The sequence below is a fragment of the Pan troglodytes genome, chromosome 19 (assembly GCF_028858775.2).
Source record: "Pan troglodytes isolate AG18354 chromosome 19, NHGRI_mPanTro3-v2.0_pri, whole genome shotgun sequence".
Taxonomy (NCBI): domain Eukaryota; kingdom Metazoa; phylum Chordata; class Mammalia; order Primates; family Hominidae; genus Pan; species Pan troglodytes.
The window spans coordinates 54058074-54080038 of NC_072417.2; the positions used below are offsets into that span (position 1 = coordinate 54058074).

At 44.5% G+C, this 21965-nt stretch overlaps 1 protein-coding gene across 6 annotated transcripts in view; it reads right to left on the reverse strand.

The window, feature by feature from the left end:
• Positions 1–1827: 1827 nt before the first annotated feature.
• Positions 1828–21965, reverse strand: part of LOC129137611 (cytospin-B-like) — a 123202-nt gene continuing 103064 nt past the window's right edge. For 5 of the 6 annotated variants that reach the window (XM_063798966.1, XM_063798965.1, XM_063798969.1 and 2 more), the window contains one exon: positions 1828–2230. The gene's annotated coding sequence lies outside the window, so the exon portion shown is untranslated. Of the gene's footprint in view, positions 2231–12504; positions 12721–21965 lie in introns of all 6 variants that reach the window. The other variant, XM_063798968.1, reaches the window with a different exon arrangement.

Genomic DNA, 21965 nt, shown 5'->3' on the forward strand with positions numbered 1-21965 from the left:
TCATGAGGACAGCACTAAAAAGGATGGCACTAAACCATTCATCAGAAACTGCTCCACTGCTTCCACTAGGCCCCACCTCCAACACTGGGGATTACATTTCAGCATGAGATTTGGGAGGACAAATTTCCAAACGATAGCACCCAAGTAGGAAGTCTCCAGCACAGGGCTGTACCCTGTTCCCTTCTATGTTGCAGTCCACTGAGTTTCATGTCCCTGGTGTCCCTCACCAGCAAAGCTTTCCCTTCTCCGTCCTCTCCCCACCCCAGCCCCCCCTGGTACCCTCTGACTCACACAACAACCCGCCCCTCTTCACAAAGTCTTTGTGAAATGAATCATACATTTTCCTGACTCCTTCAACCCCTGATCCACGCTAGGATTTGAGCTGGACTCACTGGGTCCATGGGGGTGCCAATTATTATTATTAAATATTATAATAATTATTATTAACAGTTTCAGGAAACACGAGGAGGAAGGGTGGAATCCGAAGAGAGTCATGGCGTTTAGTCTTTTTTTTTTTTTTTTTTTTGAAACAAGAGTCTCACTCTGTCACTGAGGCTGTAGCACCATGGTGGGATCATAGCTTACTGCAGCCTCAACCTCCTGGGCTCAGGTGATCCTCCCACCCCAGCCTCCCAAGTGGCTAGGACTACAGGTGCACACCACCATGCCTGGTTACTTTGTAATGTTTTTGTAGAGACAGTGTCCCACTATGTTGCCCAGGCTGGTCTTGAACTCCTGGGCTCAAGCGATCCTCCCATCTCAGCCTCCCAAAGTGCCGGGATTACAAGTGTGAGCCACTACACCCAGCTGGTTTAGTCTTGAAAGCAACTGGTGTGCAGTGAGCAGAGCCCAGGTCTTAGCAACAGAGACGCCAGGTTTGATTCCCAGCTCTGCTGTTGATGTTGGACGAGTCAATTAATCTTTCTAAGCCCCTATTTCTTATGTATAAGATGGGATAACAATATCTACTTCACAGGGTCAGGCTAAAAAGGGGCAGGAGGAGCCATCTGCCATCTGACTACCTCTAGATCCTGACTCCTGGAAAACAACTGCAGTGATGAAAGCATCTGGTTAGGTTAGGACTAGAGCCCTAGAAACTCAAGTGGGACTTTCACTGGTGAAAGTGGAAGGGTATGTTTCCTGAACAAACTGACCCTCCGTGAACCTCTTCCAGACTGCTAGTACACATCGTCTCATCTCTCACCCCTCTCGTCCTGCCTCAACTGCCAGAGCAGAATCCAGGTGACATACAGATGGTCCCAGAAATATCATGACAGGCCCAGGTTCTCTCTTTCTGCTCTGCCATCTTCAGTAGCTTTCCTCTTAGGCTTGTTGCCACATGGTTACAAAAAGGCTGCCACAGCTGCAAGCATTGCTTGCCCATGCAACCTCATTCAATGCAGAAGAGGGCTAGCCTCCCTACCGTTTATCATGGGGTGAAGTCGTGGATCACATGCTATCCTACACCAACCATGAGCACAGGGAAATGGAATGATCATGCCTGGCTTTGACCAAATATGGTTTATTCCATGGGGAAGAGGAAGGGGCATACCTTTCCCAAATACGTTACCCTCCGAATAAACTTGGGGCTCTATAAAATAAAGAGGAAAAGAGTACAGTGCACATTGCCCCTCAGTGTCTGTGTGAGTGTCAGAGGGAAATTTTAAGTCTAACCTGAGAGCTCTGGGCCTCACTGGCTTGTACATAAAGATGGCACACATCAGGAGTCACAGCCTACATTTCAGAACAGCTGACTCTCTCCAGGCCTCAGTTCCCCACAAAATCCCTCAAGCACTTCTGGAAGTCAACAAGGGTTTCTTACTGTACCTCAACGTTCTACTTCTCTCCGACATCCAAGGACTTGTCACTGGTTCAAGCTTGGGACTGGCTCCGCTTTTCCTGAGGATGAGCCCAATCCCAGGAGGCTCCTCAGTCTCTGCTCAGTGAACGACTGTTGGGTAGGTCTTGCCAAGTCTTCAGAGGCAGCTCTGCACCCCAGAGATGAACATGACCAGACTCCTGCACCATTGCACACACAAATTGCATGTTCCCAACACTGACGGGCTTTAAGTTCTTGGACTAAAAGACTTTGCCTTCTATTTATTCTGTACTGTCTTTCCTAGGGTTCTTGAACAATGTTTGCAAAATAGTGAGCACTTAATACTGTTACCACATGTATTGTTTCAGAAGTAAAGTGGGTGCCAGGCAGTGCACTTCAATTTCCTCAAATCTGAAATGAGAAAGTTAAAATAAGGACCAAATTATATGATAAATATAGAAGCACATTAAAGAGTATTCATTCCATATATGTATGAAGTAATGTTACACATACATTCACTCTGCCCTCAGACATTCAGAGAAAATGTAACTTTTTTTTTTTTTTTTTGAGACAGAGTCTCGCTCTGTTACCCAGGCTGGAGTGCAGTGGTGTGATCTTGGCTCACGCAAGCTCCGCCTCCCGGGTTCACGCCATTCTCCTGCCTCAGCCTCCCAAGTAGCTGGGACTACAGGCACCCGCCACCACGCCCGGCTAATTTTTTTTTGTATTTTTAGTAGACACAGGGTTTCATGTGTTAGCCAGGATGGTCTCGATCTCCTGACCTCATGATCTGCCCGCCTCAGCCTCCCAAAGTGCTGGGATTACAGGCGTGAGCCACCACACCTGGCCATGTAACTTCTTTATGCTCTGCATTATCCTGAACTTCTTCAGCCTCCCCCAGTCAAACAGGCAGTGGAGACAACTTGGATTTTCCAATTCACATTTTTTGAGTCCAATTGCCAGGATGGTGGTGAAGAGAAGCCCCAGAATGTCTGCTTTGCAGCAGTCCTGGTTAATCAGTTCAGAGTTGTGTGAAAAGACAGAAAGCTCCAGGAGGAATGTTTCCAAGGAAGAGTAGAAAGAAGCAGCCGGGCGCTGTGGCTCATGCCTGTGATCCCAGTACTTTGGGAGGCAGAGGAGGGAGGATCACAAGGTCAGGAGTTCGAGACCAGCCTGGCCAACAGAGTGAAACCCTGTCTCAACTAAAAATACAAAAAAATAGCTGGGCGTGGTGGCGGGCACCTGTAATCCCAGCTACTCAGGAGGCTGAGGCAGGAGGATCGCTTGAACTCGGGAGCTGGAGGTTGCAGTGAACCGAGATCCCACCGTTGCACTCCAGCCTGGGCAATGGTGAGAGACTCTGCCTCAAAAAAATAAATAAATAAAGTAAGAGTAGAAAGAAGCAATTACTTGCTATGTTTGATGTTATGGAGAGATATTTGATATACATTCGGAGATCTCAGCAAATAGTGATCGTTACTAAGAAACTAAACAAATAAGGGAGGTAATTAGTAACTATACAAAAAAAAGAAAGTTGAAGACAGAAAATGCAATAACAGTACATATGTTTCAGTGTAAACCTAATTATACAGTCAAAATACTGTGAAGCAGATTATTAGCCAAGTGATACTGCCTGCTAAGCTCAAGAGCATGTTTAGAAATATGTAGGCATGTTTTTGGTTCCCACTGTTATATAACCATTACTGGCAATTAGTGGACAGAGACCAGAGATGCTACATATCCTTTACAATGAAGAACTGTCCCACCAAAATGCCAATATTGCTCCTACTGGGAAACTCTGATATAAACACTGAATATGAGCCGGGTATGGTGGCTCATGCCTGTAATCCCAGCACTTTGGGAGGCCAAGGTGGGTGGATCCTGAAGTCAGGAGATAGAGACCATCCTGGCTAACATGATGAAACCTCGTCTCTACTACACATACAAAACATTAGCCGGGCATGGTGGCGGGCGCCTGTAGTCCCAGCTACTCAGGAGGCTGAGGCAGGAGAATGGTGTGAACCTGGGAGGCGGAGCTTGCAGTGAGCCGAGATCACGCCACTGCACTCCAGCCCGGACGACAGAGTGAGACTCCATCTCAAAAACAAAAACAAAAACAAAAACAAAAAAAAGAACACTGAATATTGATTTAATGAAAAAATTTGATAAATCTCTTTTCCTTCCTTCCTTCCTTTCCTTTCCTTCCTTCCTAACTTCCTTCCTTCCTTCTTTTTTTTCTCTCTCTCTCTTTTGACAAAGTCTCCCTCTGTTGCCAGGCAGAACTCCAGGGCTCATGTGATCCACTCACCTTGGCCTCCCAAAATTCTGGGACTACAGATATGATCCACTACAACCAGCATGATAAAACTGTCTTGAGGAAATGGAAGCGTGGAAAAGTGTGTGTGTTTAGGGGTGGATGAGGGAAAAGTTTAAACCGCAGTTGCCTGAAATGTCAATACCAGGCAGGACTAACAAGAAGCTGGTAAAAAATTAAAAAGAAAAACTAAAAAATGACATGTCCATAGGAGGCTTTGAAAAGCTCTTATTCAGGCCAGGCATGGTCACTCACGCCTGTAATCCCAGCAATTTGGGAGCCCGAGGTGAGTGGATCACCTGAGATCAGGAGTTCGAGACCAGCCTGACCAACATGGTGAAACCCTGTCTCTACTAAAAATACAAAAATTAGCCAGGTGTGGTGGCACACGCCTGTAGTCCCAACTACTTGGGAGGCTGAGGCAGAATAATCGCTTGAACCTGGGAGGTAGAGGTTGCAGTGAGCCAAGATGGCGCCACTGCACTCCAGCCTGGGTAACAAGAGCGAAACTCCATAAAAAAAAAAAAAAAGAAAAGAAAAAAAGAAAAGCTCTTATTCCTGGGAATATGTAAGGCCTTGTGCATGTGCATAGGCCCAGGAAAGACATGAAAATGCCATAATCTGTCACCTTTGGCTGACTTTGGGGCTGTGCATAAGCAGGAAATAAAGGCTAAAGTAGAGTTGTCAATGGTGAAAGTGTACCCCAACACACACACTAAGTCCTTTTGCAAAGGCTGGGAGACTATAGATTCGAGGCATTTAAGGAAATTGCTATCCAATTATCAGCTGACCACTAAGCTAACTAGCCAGAGACTTTAGCTGCTTCATGTGACAAAAAATACAGACATCACAGAATTTGTCCAGGAAATTCACTAAACAAATGAACAGCAACAACAGCAACAAACAGTATCAACCACAAACCCTGGGGTGGCAGGATCCAATTTTCAGAGTTGCCACATTGTATTATTTTAAATGTTGTGCTTTCAACAAAATATTATAAGACATGCATATAAGAAGGAAAATATGGCCCACATACAGGAGAAAAAAGAAACAACAGAAACTGCTCCTAAGAAAGTCAGGATGTTAGGTTTACTAGGCAAAGATTTTATGTATGTATGTTTTATTTATTTTTATTTAATTAATTTTTTTAGAGATAGAGTCTCACTCTGTTGTCCAGGCTGGAGTGCAGTGGCACAATCATGATTCACTGCAGTCTCGAACTCCTGGGCTCCAGTGATCCTTTTGTCTTAGCCTCCTGAGTAGCTGGAACTACAGGCATGTGCCACCATGCTGGACAATTTTTTAATTTTTTTGTAGAGATGGGGTCTCATTTTGTTTTCCGGCCTGGTCTCAAACTCTTGGCTGCAAGCGATCCTTCTGCCTCCGGTGCCCAAAGTGCTGAAATTACAGGCATGAGCCACTGCGCCTGAGGCCTAGACAAAGATTTTAAATCAGCTATTTTAAACATGTTCAAAAAATTAAAAGGGGCCAGGTGCAGTGGCTCATGCCTGTAATCCCAGCACTCTGGGAGGCTGAGGTGGGTGGATCACCTGAGGTCAGGAGTTTGAGACCAGCCTAACCAACATGGTGAAATCCTGTCTTTACCAAAAAAATACAAAATTAGCTGAGGGTGGTGGCTCAGGCCTATAATCCCAGCTACTTGGGAGGCTGAGGTATGAGAAGTGCCTGAACCCAGGAGGCAGAGGTTGCAGTGAGACAAGATTGCACCACTGCACTCCAGCATGGGTGACAAGAGAAAGACTCCATCAAAAAAAATAAAAATAAAAATAAATAAATAAATAAACAGGAATCTGTCTAAACAATTGAAAGAAAGATGTCTCACCAAATAGAGAATCTCAAAAAAAGAGATGGAAATGATGAAGAATCAAATAGAAATTCTGGAGTTGAAAAGTACAATAACAGGCCAGGTGTGGTGGCTCATGCCTGTAATCCCATCACTTTGGTAAGCCAAGGGGCAAGAAGGGCAGGTCACTCAAGGTCAGGAGTTCGAGACCAGCCTGACCAACATGTTAAACCCCGTCTCTACTAAAAACAAAACAAAACAAAACAATTAGCTGAGCATGGTGGCACGCTCCTGTAATTCCAGCTACTCAGGAGGCTGAGGTGGGAGGATCGCCTGAACCTGGGAGGTGGAGGTTGCAGTGAGCCAAAATGACGACACCACCCTCCAGCCTGGGCGACAGAGCGAGACTCGATCTCAAAAAAAAAAAAAAAAAGTACAATAACAAATGAAAAATTTAATAGAAGGGCACAACAGCAAATCTGGACTTGCAAAAGTAAAAATTAGTGAACTTGAATGCACTGGTCAATTGAGATAATCCAATTTGAGGAGCAGAAAGAAAAAAGATAAAAGAAAAATCAACAGTTTCAGAGACCTCGGAGATATCATTAAGTGTACCAATATACGCAAAATCAGAGTACCAGAAAGAGAGTGAGAGAGAAACAGAAAAATTTAAACATAATGGTCAAAAACTTCCCAAATTTGATGAAAAAAATAAACATGTACATCGAAGAAACTCAGTGAACTCTAAGTGGGATAAAATCAAAGATATCTACACCTAGACACACCGCAGTCAAATTGTCAAAAGCTAAAGTCAAAGAGAATCTTCAGGGCATCAGGAGAAAGGTGACTTATTATGTACAAGGAACCCTCAATAAGATTAACATCTGACTTCTAATCAGAAGTCATGGAGACCAGAAGAGGCATCTACTATGACATAGTAAAAGCTCTGAAAGAAAAAAACTGCCAACCAAAAATTCTCTATCTAGTAAAAATGTCCTTCAAAAAGGAAGCAGATATTAAGAGAGTAGATAAACAAAAATTCACTAAGAGATCTACAATAAATACTAAAGGGATTTATTCAGGCTGAAATGAAAGCACACTAGACAATAACTCAATATGCATGAAGAAATAAAGTACACCAGAAAAAGCTACTACAAAGACAACTATAAAAGAGAGTATGAAATGTAAATACAGGCCAGGCGCGGTGGCTCACACATGTAATCCCAACACTTTGGGAGGCCAGAGTGTGCGGATCGTTTGGGGTCAGGAGTCCGAGACCAGCCTGGCCAACATAGTGAAACTCTGTCTCTACCAAAAAATACAAAAATTAGGTGGCATGGTGGCATGCACTTGTGGTCCCAGCTTATCGGGAGGCTGAGGCAGGAGAATCACTTGAACCCAGGAGGCAGAGGTTGCAGTGAGCCAAGACTGCACCACTGCACTCCACCTTGGGCAACAGGGCGAGACTCTGTCTCAAAATAGATAGATAAATAAATAAATAAATACAAAAGACAGCATAAAACAATAATTAGAAATATGTGCTGATGGGCACACAATGTATAAAGACATTACTTGTATGATGTTAATAGCCAAAAGGAGAGGAGGAAATGGAACAATATAGGAAGAAAGCTTTTTTATATCATTATATATTCTGACATTTTAACAAATAATTGACAAGAGAATTAAAAAGGTACACTAGATAATACCTATTTAACAAAAAAGAAGTCAACAATGGAGAAATAGAGGAACAAAAAGGATATAAGATATATAGAGGCCGGGCGCGGTGGCTCACGCCTGTAATCCCAACAGTTTGGGAGGCCAAGGTGGGCAGATCACAAGGTCAGGAGTTTGAGACCAGCCTGGCTAATATGGTGAAACTCTGTCTCTACTAAAAATACAAAAATTAGCCAGGCATAGTGGCATGCACCTGTAGTCCCAGCTACTTGGGAGGCTGAGGCAGAATTGCTTGAACTCAGGAGGCAGAGGCTGCAGTGAGCTGAGATTGTGCCACTGAACTGCAACCTGGGTGACAGAGCCAGACTCCATCTCAAAATAAATAAATAAATAAATAAATAAATAAATAAATAAAATATATACTATGATCAGGTGGGATTTATCTCAGGAATGCTAAGTTGGTTTAATGAATAAGATTTAATTATGTAATACATGTTATTAATAGAATAAAGGAAAAATAACATGATCATCTCAATACACATAGAAAAAGTATTTGGCAAAATCTAACATCCTTTCATGATTTGAAAAAAATCAACAAAATAGAAATGGAAAGAAATATCTTCAACCTGATAAAGGACATCTATGAAAAACTCAAAGCTAATATAGCATATTCAATGATAAAAGACTGCAAGCATTCCCTCTAAGATCAAGAATAAGACAAGGATTTTGCTCTCACTTCTATTCAGAATTGTATTGGGGGTTCTAGCCAGGGCAATAAAGCCAAAAGAAAAAATTAAAAAACAAATAAGAGGCATCCAGATTAGAAAGGAGAACTAAAACTCTCTCTCTATATATATATATACACACACATATATGTATATTGCAAATGCCATAATCTTGTATATAGAAAACCCTAAGAGATCCACAAAACAAAAACAAAACCTTTTAGAACAAATAAATGCCATTCAGCAGGGTTACAGAATACAAGATCAGTATCTTGGACAAAATATAAAATTAATTGTATCTTTACTCAATAGCAATGAATAATCTTAAAATAAAATTAAGAAAACAACTTCATTTAGATTAGCATCAAAAACAAAATTCTTAGGAATAAATTTAACCAAAGAAGCACAAGACTTTTACGAAGAAAACTACAAAACATAATTGAAATAAATTTAAAAATACCCAAATAACTGGAAAGACAGTCCATAGTCCATATTCATGGATTGGAAGACAATATTATTAAGATGGCAATACTACCGAAATTGATCTACATATTCAATGCAATCTCTCAAAATTTTGCAAAAATTGACAAGCTGATCCTAAAAATTATATGGAAATGCAGAGGACCCAGAATAGCAAAAACAATCTTGAAAAAGAAAAACAAGGCCAGGCACAGTGGCTCACGCCTGTAATCCCAGCACTTTGGGAGGCTGAGGCGGGCGGATCACAAGGTCAGGAGATCGAGACCATCCCGGCTAACACGGTGAAACCCCATCTCCACTAAAGATATAAAAAATTAGTCGGGCGTGGTGGCGGGCGCTTGTAGTCCCAGCTACTCGGGACGCTGAGGCAGGAGAATGGTGTGAACCCGGGAGGCAGAGCTTGCAGTGAGCCGAGATGGTGCCACCGCACTCCAGCCTGGGTAAGAGTGCAAGACTCCGTCTCAAAAAAAAAAAAAAAATTGAAGGACTAACACCTCTTTTTTTTCCCCTTTATTTTTATTTGTTATTTTTAGGTTTTTACTTTTAAATGAACATTTCTTGATTTCAAAACTTATTACAAAACTATAGTAATCAACACAATGTGGTGCTGGCATAAGGGCAGACATATAGATTGATGAATTAGAACTGAGAATCCAGAAATAAATGCTTACATTTATGGTCAATTGATATTTGACAGGGATTCCATGACAATTTAATGGGAGAAAGAATAGCCTTTTTAACAAATGCTCCTGGGACAGCTGGGTATCCACATGCAAAAGAATTAAGTTGAACTACTACCTCAAGTCATATACAAAAATCAACTCAAAATGGATCAAACACCTAAATGTAAGAGCTAAAACTATAAAAATCTTAGAAGAAAACATAGGTGTAAATCTTCATTACCTTGGGCAACAATTTCTTTTTTTTTTTTTTTTTTTTTTTTTTTTTTTTGAGAGAGTCTTGCTCTGTCGCCCAGGCTGGAGTGCAGTGGCATGATCTTAGCTCACTGTAACCTCTGCCTCCCGGGTTCAAGGGATTCTCCTGCCTCAGCCTCCCCAGTAGCTGGGAATATAGGCATGTGCCACCATACCCAGCTAATTTTTGTATTTTTAGTAGAGACGGGGTTTCATCATGTTGGCCAGGCTGGTCTCGAACTCCTGACTTAGTGATCCTCCCACCTCGGCCTCCCAAAGTGCTGCAATTACAGGCATGAGCCACCATGCCCGGCCAACAATTTCTTAACTATGACACCAAAAACCCAAGCAATCAGATAAAAAATTAGATACACTGAACTTCATCCAAGTTAAAAACTTTTGTACATCAAAGGGCACTATCAAGAAAATAAAAAGATAGTTCACAAAATGGGAGAAAATATTTGCAAATCATATATCTAATAAAAGTCTAGTGTCCAGGCCAGGTATGGTGGTTCACACCTGTAATCCCAGCACTTGGGAGGCTGAGGCGGGTGGATCACCTGAGGTCAGGAGTTTGAGAATAGCTGGACCAACGTGGTTAAACCCCGTCTCTACTAAAAATACAAAAATTAGTAGGGCATGGTGGCGAGTGCCTGTAATCCCAGCTACTCGGGAGGCTGAGGCATGAGAATGGCTTGAACCCGGGAGGCAGCAGTTGCAGTGAGCCGAGATCATGCCACTGCACTCCAGCCTGGGTAACAGTGAGACCTTATCTCAAAAAAAAAAAAAAAGAAAAAGACAAATAATCCAATTTTTAAAATGGGCAAAGGACTTGAATAGACACTTCTCCAAAGAAGATATACAAAAGCAAGTCACATAGCTTGTAACCTGATCCTGTGTAGAGAGGTGAAGTGGCTGAGGCTGCAGATGACTGGATGACCTTCCCAGAGCCACCACACATAGCTGGTTAAGTAGCAGAGCTGGATCTTAAGCCAGGTCTGTTTGCATTCCTGCTGCCCCTCTGGTGATGCCCACACCATGCCCATCCCAGGGCCAGATCTGCATGTGGATCCTTGCCAAGGAAAAGGACATGGAAGTCTTTCTTAGGCTATTTCTACCCAATGTTGATGTCCTTCAAAGATATCAGATCTCACTTCACACATGAGTGGGTGCTGGGGAGGACTGAAGGTTTCCAGCCTTCTGGAGTAAGATGAAGAGTTGCCTCAGGGCGACCTTGGATTTGGGCTCTTGGTAGAGGCCAGCATTGAAGCGCTAAGCTCCAAGGGGAAATTTCCAGGTGAGATAACATAGACATTACATCTGGACACCCTGCGTTTCTCTTTTCTTTCCTATCTGTGTGGCTCCTTTTAAATTTTTTGTAGAGATGGGGCCTTGCTGTGTTGCCCAGGCTGGTCTCAAACTCCTGGGCTCAAGCGATCCTCCTGTCTCAGCCTCCCAAAACACTGGGACTACAGGCATGAGCCACAGTGCCTGGCCAGCACTGCATCTCTATGGTGTGTTTTGATAGGTGCAGGGTGCATCCGCCTTCGTTCTTATTCCAAATTTTCTTAGCTTCATCCTTCCCAGTGAATTTAGGCTTACTTGTCAAGTTCCAAACAAGTGCTGTCAGGCCAGCTGTGCTGAACAAACACTCAGGTGGATATTATGGATTTTAGCAGACACTGTTTTCTCTAAATGAAAAAATATGGACATTTTAATGATAGTTTTGAGATTTGGCACTTGAGACTGAGGTCAGGAAAATAACCATAATGCCCAAGGCCTGCTGTTTGTGAGCATTTCAGCTTTTTGCTGAGCCTGGGCTAAGCTAAGTGCCCATGGTGCTCTGCTCCACCCGATGCAAATCATCACCCTTGGAAATTCAAATGTCTCTGGGTAAGATCTGAATGTGGCAAATGAGTCAGTGAAAGTTCTTCCTGGCCAGGCACGGTGGCTCATGTCTGTAATCCCAGAACTTTGTGAGGCCAAGGCACGCAGATCGCTTGAGCTCAGGAGTTCAAGACCAGCTTGGCCAATACAGTGAAACCCTGTATCTAGGAAAAATACAAAAATTAGCCAGGTGAGGGGGTGCACACCTGTTGTCCCAGCTCCTCTGGAGACTAGGTAGGAGGATTGCTTGAGCCTGGGAGGCGGAGGCTGCAGTGAGCTGAGATCACGCCACTGCACTCCAGCCTGAGTGACAGAGTGAGACCCTGTCTCAAAATTTAAAAAGAAAAAAAAAAAAGGAGACATATAAACCAATTGTAGTGTCTCACATTCAAATAAACCAACTACAAAAAATATATAAAAATTTAAAAAGTTCTTCCTAAGAGGCTCAACAGGGTCGCCCCAGGATGCTCACTGTTTCTGATCACCACAGCCCCGATTCTTCCTCTGCCTTGCAGAGCCCCTGCAGGGTGTGGGGTCAGAGACACATTCTGGTCCAATGCTGCAGCCGTCTGTCAACTGTGTGGCCTCGAGGCAATAGGATAGCTTCAGTTTCCCCAATCTGACATTTTTTAACATCCTCTTAAACATTTTGGTGGCATTAACCAAAATGTACATTCACATTATTGTGCAACCATCACCTCCATTCACCTCACCTTTCTCATCTTGCAAAACTTAAACTCTGTCCCCATTAAACACTAACTCCCCATTTTCCCCTTCCCCCAGCCCCTGGCAACCACCATTCTACTTTCTGTCTCTATGAATCTGACTACTCTACTACCTCATGTAGGTGGAATCACACAGGATTTGTCTTTCTGTGTCTGGCTTACTTCACTCAGCATAACGTCCTCAAGGTTCATCCAGGTTGTAGCGCTGTTGTCAGAATTTCTTTCCTCTTTAAAGTTGAATAAGATCCCATTATATAAATGAATCATGTTTTGTTTATCCAGTTATCTGTAGATGGATGCTTCGGTTGCTTCCACCTTTCTGCTGTTGTTCAGAGTGCTGCTGTGAATGCGGGTGGGCAGCAGGTTGACTTTCGATACCTGGTGGAGGGAGGAGAGCACAGTGCTCCTTGGCCACCTCCACAGGAAAGCCCTCCTGCCAGGGCAGCCCCTCATGAACTGGGCTGAGAAAAGCATGGTCAGTGAGTTTCTTCCTTGATGGTTCTACTGTAGCCTCAGCACATCTTGGAGTCCACCCCATGGCTCCTGGGCTCACCCGGTCATTCCATTCACCTGACTCCAGAAAGTGCTCCTGGCTCTTTCCTGTTTTAGTCTGGATTCCACTTCATATTCCACACCACTGTCATCTCCAGAGGGTTCAAACATTCTTTAAACTGACCTAAATGTCTACCTCTTAGTGACCCCCAAATTGTCAGTAGGCCACTGGGAACTCACAGTGTCAACTCACGGTGTCATCATAAAACCGCTACATCCTCCTCAGCCTCTTCTCGGATGTCCCTCCACTCTCTCACTCTGCTAGAAGTTGGGGTCTCCCCTGAAGATGCTGTTTCTCCTGCAGCTCTCTCAAGGGGTGTCTGTTTTTGTCTCCCACACCCTGCCTTCTCTGAGGACCTGCAGCTGACAGAGCTCTTCTCCCTACTTTTCCAGAATATTCCTCCCCTCTCCTTCCGTAACAACCCAGCCTCTCCAAAAGCATGCTTAGGGACTACATCACCCTCGAGCCCTGCTTGCCACAGTAACCTCCAGACCTCCAGCCACTCTGACCACTCAGGGAAGGTTTCTCATCCTCCTCACACTGTCCTTCTGTCGCCAGACACTCCTATGCTCATTTCTGGCAGCTTCAACAATGTTGTCCATGAATCCTCCTGCCTCTGCTTCCCAATCTCTTCCTCCACAACGCTCTTTCCCTCCAACATACCTGACCCACCTTCACGGAGTCCTGGCCAAGGCTGAGACTTGTCACTCTCAGTAACTGCATGTTCTCCAGAGTTTCTGCTTCAGGTGTCCCCTCTTGGACAACTGCCTCCACCTTGCCAGCCTATTTCCTCTACCTGTCCCCCAGCCTTGTCTGGCTGACATCCAGTCCCATGCCCTTGTACAGCTGCACCGGCTGTAGGAAGCAACGACATGCCTCAGCCGCCAGCCTCCCCATGCTCAGCCTCCCTGCTCCATGTGTGCCTGGAATCTGGCTCCTTCCCCGTCTCCCTGGCATCCGCACAGGCAAGAGAATGCACTGTTATCTTTCCATACTTTCAGAAAAAAAAAAAAAAAGAAAACACCCTCCCTAATCCCACATCCCTTTCCGATGATCTCCCCATTTCTCTGTTCCCCTTTACAGCAAAACTCCTCCCAAGCGAGATCTGCCCTCGGTCCCCACTCCTGACACCCCCTTGTAAAGCCACCAGCAACATACATCTTGCCAAACCCAATAGCCGCCCCTCAGGCCTTGCTCAACTGCTCAGCAGTTTGTCACCCTTCACTTCCTCTTTCTTGAAACCCATGGCCTCGGCCGGGCGTGGTGGCTCACGCCTATAATCCCAGCACTTTGGGAGGCTGAGGCGGGCGGATCACGAGGTCAGGAGATCGAGACCACCGTGAAACCCCGTCTCTACTAAAAATACAAAAAGTAGCAGGGTGTGGTGGCGGGCGCTGTAGTCCCAGTTACTCGGGAGGCTGAGGCAGGGGGCTTGGTCTTTTTTCTTCTGGGCTTTAGGCTTCTATATTTCCCTGTCTACTCACCTTCTCCACTTGGATGTTGAAAGCCACCTTGCGCCTGACTCCATGAGTCTTCTCCATGTCAGCAGCAGCAGGCACTGAGGGGCGTCCCGGATTCCTCTCCTTCCTGCACTCTCCACAGCCGCTCCATCTGCTCTGCCCTTGCTGGGCTGAGTCCCCTCATCTCTCACCTGAACTATTGCAATGGCATGCTAGCCAGGCCTTACTTTTGTTTTATTTTATTTTTTGAGACGGAGTCTTGCTCTTGTTGCTCAGGCTGGAGTGCAGTGGTGCAATCTTGGCTCACTGCAACCTCCGCCTCCTGAGTTCAAGCGATTCTCCTGCCTCAGCCTTGCGAGTAGCTGGGATTACAGGCACCCGCCACCACACCCAGCAAATTTTTTTTTTTTTTTCCTGAGACAGGGTCTCACTCTGTTGCCAGACTGGAGTGCAGTGGCTCAAACTCGGCTCACTGCAGCCTCTGCCTCCTGGGTTCAAGGGATTCTCCTGCCTCAGCCTCCTGAGTAGCTGGGACTACAGGCGCGTGCCACCATGCCCAGCTAATTTTTTATATTTTTAGTAGAGACGGGGTTTCACCATGTTAGCCAGAATGGTCTCCATCTCCTGACCTCGTGATCTGCCTCCCTTGGCCTCCCAAAGTACTGGGATTACAGGCGTGAGCCACCGCACCCGGCCTAATTTTTTGTATTTTTAGTAGAGATGGGGTTTCACAATGTTGGCCAGGCTGGTTTCGAACTCCTGACCTCAGGTGATCTGCCTGCCTCGGCCTCCCAAAGTGCTGGGATTACAGGCGTGAGTCACCGTGCCCAGCCTATTATTTTATTTTTAACTCTTGTGCCTCTACAATCACTTCTCTGCATGGCTACCAAAGAGATTGCTTATTTTTAAATTTTTATTTTATTTTTTGAGACAGGGTCTTGCTCTGCTGCTGAGGCTGGAATGCAGAGATGCAATCATGGCTCACTGTAACTTCGAACTCCTAGGCTCAAGTAGTCCTCCTGCCTTGGCCTCCTGAGTAGCTGAGACCACAGGTACACACTACCACGCTGAGCTGATTTTTAAAATTTTTTTGTAAAGATGGAGTTTCACTATCTTGCCTAGGCTGGTCTCAAAGTCTTGAGCTCAAGCGATCCTCCCACCTCAGCCTCCCAACAAAAAAACTGTTTAGAAATGTTAATTAGGTCCTGCTCAGAACTTTGCCATTCCTCAGATAGGGCCTGGGAGGTTCTGCCCTACGCATCTCTCATGAGCCATTCCCTAGCAGCTGCCTTGCCCATTCTGCTGCTCACATTGGCCTTCTGCTGCCCCCCATACCCTGACCCTCCCCAGTGAACCAGTATGTCCCTGCCACAGGGCCTTTGGACATACTGTGCCCACCCATCAAGCTCTCCCCCGATTGTCACATGGTTCCCCCCGCATACCTTTCAGGTGTCTGCTCATATCGTGTCACCCACTCAGGGACTTCCTCTGACCATCCTCCCTAGAATAGCACCCCTCTCTCTGGCTCTTCTTTCCTTGCCTTGTTCTGCTTGTCTTCCTAGTGCTTATCAACACCTGTCATCTTGTGTATTGGGCTGTTTCTTGTCTGCGTCCCCTGCCAGAGTGTGAGCTCCAAAAGGGCACAACCCTGTTTGTCTCACTTACTGTTCTATCTCCAGCAACTGGCAGGGTGCCTGGCACATACGAGCCTGTAGAACATCTGCAGAGGAATCTTGGGGCTGCTCAGAAATGCGAGGCTGAAAGCGTGCAGGTAAATAAAACCGATGCTGGGTTATTGCTTATTCAGAGGCAAATGCAACCAGCTATTTTAAACAATAAGTTTGTATAAGCAGAAAAAAATTGCTTTGGAGAAAAAAATAAGGAATTCCTCTCATCCCATGTGCCTTAACCCTAAATCTGTTTTGTTTTGTTTTTTTTAAGACAGAGTCTTGCTCTGTTGCCCAGGCTGGAGTGCAGTGGAGAGATCTCGGCTCATTGCAACCTCTGCCTCCTGGGTTTAAGCAATTCTCTGCCTCCACCTCCTGAGTAGGTGGGATTACAGGCACACACCACCACACCTGACTAATTTTTTTGTTTTTTTTAGTAGAGACAGGGTTTCACCATCTGGGCCAGGCTGGCCTTGAACTCCTGACTTCGTGATCCACCCGCCTCGGCCTCCCAAAGTGCTGTCTGGTTTTTACACTTTTGAAAAGGAGGTCACAATTACCAACTCAGGTTAATTATTCAAATACGCAGAAAGAGAACAGTCAAATCCTAGTACTAACTGCACAGAAATCCTGACACAGAGTTCACTAACATTTATTACTTCACCTCTATTTGAAGGGAAGACCTCTCATGCAACGTAACAATGAAGCATGCTTAAAATTAATGAAGTTAACATACAACAGTGTTAGATTACTATTTATAAATAGGGAGATACATATAAAAATAAACTTTCAGGCTAGACTCGGTGGCTCCTGCCTGTAATCCCAGTACTTTGGGAGGCTGAGGTAGCAGGATCGCTTGAGGCCAGGAGTTTGAGACCCCCATTTCTATATATATTTTAAAAGTAGGCTGGGCACAGTGGCTCACGCCTGTAATTCCAGCTCTTTGGGAGGCTGAGGCAGGCAGATCACCTGAGATCAGGAGTTCAAGACCAGCCTGGCTAACATGGTAAAACCCCATCTCTACTAAAAATACAAAAATTAGCCAGGCATGGTGGCAGGCGCCTATAATCTCAGCTACTCGGGAGGCTGAGGCAGGAGAATGACCTGAACCCGGGAGGTGGAGGTTGCAGTGAGCCAAGATCGTGCCACTGCACTCCAGCCTGGGTGACAGAGTCAGGCTCCATCTCAAAATAAAATAAAATAAAATAAAATAACCAGGTGTGGTGGCATATGCCTGTGGTGCCAGCTACTCAGAGGCTGAGGCAGGAGGATTGCTTGAGCTCAGGAAGTTAAGGGTACAGTGAACTATGATCACGCTACTGCACTGCACACTTCAGCCTGGGTGACAGAGCAAGACTCTGTCTCTTTAAAAAAAAAAAAGAAAGAAAGAAAGAAAAAAACATTTGAAAGACTGGAGGGGCTAAGGGGGGTAAACAGGGAAAGGATAGTAACAGGAGACTGCTGTCTTTTGATATATACCATAAATACTACTTAACTTTTTTTTTTTGAGATGGAGTCTCGCTCTGTCGCCCAGCCTTAAGTGCAGTGGCAAAATCTCAGCTGACTGCAAGCTCCACCTCCTGGGTTCACGCCATTCTCCTGCCTCAGCCTCCTGAGTAGCTGGGACTACAGGCATCCACCACCACGCCAGACTAATTTTTTTTTTTTTTTTGTATTTTTAGTAGAGACAGGGTTTCACCATATTAGCGAGGATGGTCTCGATCTCCTGACCTTGTGATTTGCCCAACTCGGCCTCCCAAAGAATACTGCTTAACTTTTTAACAATAAGCTTGCATTACTATGGGAAAAGTAAATATACTTATTTAAAATGTATATAAATTCATACCCCACCATGTACATCAAGATAAATCCCAAATGTATCAAAGATTTAAGACAAAACAATGAAAGTTCTAAAAGAAAACAATGAAAGTTCTAGAAGAATGAAAGTTGTAGAAGGTTATAAAGGAGCACACCTTTATAACCTTGGAATGGGGAAGGGCTTTCTAGCTTTGACTTATCCAAAGCCTCAAAAGGGCTGGGTGCAGTAGCTCATGCCTGTCATCCCAGCACTTTGGGAGGCCAAGGCGGGTGGATCACCTGAGGTCAGGAGATTGAGACCAGCCTGGCCAACATGGCGAAAACTTGTCTCTCCAAAAAATATAAACATTAGCTGGGTATGGTGGTGGGTGCCTGTAATCCCAGCTACTCTGGAGGCGAAGGCAGGAGAATGGCTTGTTCCCGGGAGGCAAAGGTTGCAGTGAGCCAAGATCACGCCATTGCGCTCCAGCCTGGGCAACAAAAGCAAAACTCTTAAAACAAAACAAAACAATAACAACAACAAAAAAAAACAAAGCTGCAAAAGAAGAGACAAAAATTAAAAAAATTTCCTCCATGGCAAAAACAAATCATCATAAGCAGAAACAAAGACAATCACTGGGGAAGCCATTTGCATCTCAAATCACAGACATCATCTCTCCAATGTACTAAAAGCTCCAAGATGAGGTTTCCAAACAGTCACTAAGAAATATGGTCAATGGGACCGGGCGTGGTGGCTCACGCTTGTAATCCCAGCACTTTGGGAGGCCGAAGCGCATGGATCACGAGGTCAGGAGATTGAGACCATCCTGGCTAACACAGTGAAAGCCTGTCTCTACTAAAAATACAAAAAAATCAGTCAGGCGTGGTGGTGAGCGCCTGTAGTCTCTGCTACTCGGGAGGTTGAGGCAGGAGAATAGTGTGAACCCAGCAGGCGGAGGTTGCAGTGAGCCGAGATCGTGCCACTGCACTCCAGCCTGGGTGACAGAGCGAGACTCCATCTCAAAAGAAAAAAAAAATATATATATATATATATATATACACACACACACATAGAGAGAGAGAGAGAGACAGAGAGAGAGAGGCAATGGCAGGGTGTGGTGGCTCACACCTGTAATCCTAGCACTTTGGGAGGCTGAGGTGGGCGGATCACCTGAGGTCAGGAGTTTGAGACCAGCCTGGCCAACATGGTGAAACCCCATCTCTACTAAAAATACAAAAAAAAAAAAAAAAGAAATTAGCCAGGCGTGGTGGCAGGTGCCTGCAATCCCAGCTACTCGAGAGGCTGAGGCACGAGAACCGCTTGAACCTGGGAGGCAGAGGTTGCAGTGAGCCAAGATCACACCACTGCACTCCAGCCTGGGTGACAGAGCCAGACCCCACCTCAAAAAAAAGAAAAAAAGAAAAGAAAAAGAAAAAGAAATATGGGCAATGAATATGAAAAGGCAGTTCACAGAAAAAGGAACACAAACAGAATTTTAAAACATATTCAGTCTCATTTATAACAAAATGCAAATGAAAACTAAATTCAGACACCACTTCTCACCTATTAGACCGGCAAAAATCCAAATGTCTGATAGCACACTCTGTGGGCCAAGCTGTGGTTAAAGAGACACTCTCCTATGATGCTCATGGGAGAACAAGTTAATCCAACTCCCACAGGAGCAATTTGGCATGTTCCGTCAGAAGCATAAACTCTTTGACCCAGCAAGTATATGTTTGAAACTTACACACATGAACATATACATATGCACATTAATAATGATAGCATTGTCATAAGAGCAAAAGACTGGAAACAGTCCCTATGTTCATCATCTATGGGGTGACCCTACATCCCAGTTTGCTTGGGACAGCCCTGGTTTACACCTTTGCCCCAGTATAATTAATAATAGAGTCCTGTTCACTCTTGAAAATGTCCCAATCTGGATGGTTGGTTTTATGGCTACCCTAATCATAGGGGACTAGATAATTGATGCTACACCCATATAATAGAATACCATGCAGCAGAAAAAAAGAATGTGGATGCTTCTATGTATTGATAGCAATGTGTCTTGGAGACATTTGCCTAAGTGAAAAGAAAAAAACCCAAACAAAAACAAAAAGTCAGGTGCAGAATAAAATGCATAGCATGCTAACTTTGGGATTAAAAATAAGAGGATATGATGCTACTCACATTTGCCTGCATGTGACTAAGAAACTCTGGAAGGGTACACAAAATACTGATAACAGTAGTTACCAGTGTGTACGCATCTGGGAAGGGAAGGGAAGACTGAGTGGCACGGTCTTTCACTGTATATTTTTTCATAATTTTTTATTTTTGAGTCAAGTAAAAATAAATGTTTGAATCTATTCAGAGTTAAACTTTAAGATGAAAAAGTATATAAATTGTCACAGACTTCTAATTCCCTACACAAGTCATCCTTCCTTTTTGTAATAGAACCCCAGACTAGATTTCCCACCCTTCCTTGAAGCTAGGTGTAGCCATGGAACTAATGAAATATAACAGAAAGTGTCACATGAGTCTTCTAGGAAGACATAAACTTTATTCTGTCTCCTGGGATATAGTTGTGATGACTGGAACTCTGGCAGCCATTTTCATTTATGAGGATAAATGCCACTCCCTTAAGGATGTGAGAGCTAAAAGGTGCCTGGATCCCTAATAATTTTGTGAATTCAGCATGCTAGCTTTGGAAGTTTTACCTCTGGACTTCTTTTTTTAATGAGAAGGGAGGAAGTTTCTTACCTTAAAGCACTGTTTTTCAGGACTCTATCCCTTGCCACTTAACCTAATTCTAACTGATACTGACGTGTGCTGATAAACTACCAAAAAATATGTTAATTTTCATTACCCATTTTTGGTGTGATGATAGGACATTTTTATTTTCTTTGTGCCTTTGGTATTTTCTGTACTGAACATGTATTTTAGCATCAACTGTCACTTTAAAACAACATTTACACGATTACAGAAAATGGATCTTCTAGTTTCTGATTTTGTGTCAGGTAAATTTCACTTTCAAAGGAGATAATGACAGCAACCATCAAGAGGGACAATATGTCCAGAAGCCATTTGCAGTGGTGCTTTGTTAGCAGCAGAGATCCCATAGCATCACTGCTGCTGCAGAAGAACAGGCTGAGACCTTCCAGTTGAGTAAAAGCCGCCTGTTGCTTTAAATTGTAAGTGAGACCTAGAAGATGCTTGGAGCCAGTTCTGATTGAGATTTGCCAAATCCCCAGGCTCAGCTTGTCTGCTTTCTGCTGGGAAACAGGTTTCCATTGTCTATGACTGTCTGAAGCAGGGGAGAAATCCTCCATGGCCTGGGGAGATGGATGATAAAACTCACATGGGTGCCCCACTGGCTCACTGACTCATCCTGGAATGATCAGAAGGCCGGAAGGCTGGCACATGTTCTTGGACTCAAACATCGGTTTCCCATATTGCCATATACAAACAATTCCAGAGCGAGAGAATTTTTATAGAAGACCTGTTGAAAGTCTGAGAAGACCATCAGCAGGGAGCTCCCAGATGCCTGCAGTTGTGCAATCTGTGAGTCATCCCGTTGGCCCCCTGCTGTGCTTCTCCAGCTGGGCTCGCAGCCTCCAAGGGATGAGGCCTGTCAAAAATACCTGCGCGGTGCTGTGATGCACCTTTCTGGCGTGTCATTTTTATGTGAAAATTTGTGGTGGGGAAAGTCAACATTTTTTTTTTTTTTTTTTTTTTGAGACGGAGTCTCCCTCTATCACCAGGCTGGAGTGCAGTGGCACGATCTTGGCTCACTGCAACCTCCACCTCCCAGATTCAAGTGATTCTCCTGCCTCAGCCTCCTGAATAGCTGGGACTAAAGGCACGTGCCACCACACCCAGCTAATTTTTGTATTTTTAGTAGAGACGGGGTTTCACCATGTTGGCCAGGATGGTCTCAATCTCTTGACCTTGTGATCTACCCGCCTCAGCCTCCCAAAGTGCTGGGATTACAGGCGTAAGCCACTGTGGCTGGCCTGAAAGTAGTCATTTTTATATGAAACAATCATTGCTATGTCATGAGGGGAACAGAAACTTTTATTTATTTTGTATAAATTTAGGGGATACGACTGCAGTTTTGTTCCATGGGTATATTGAACAGTGGTGAA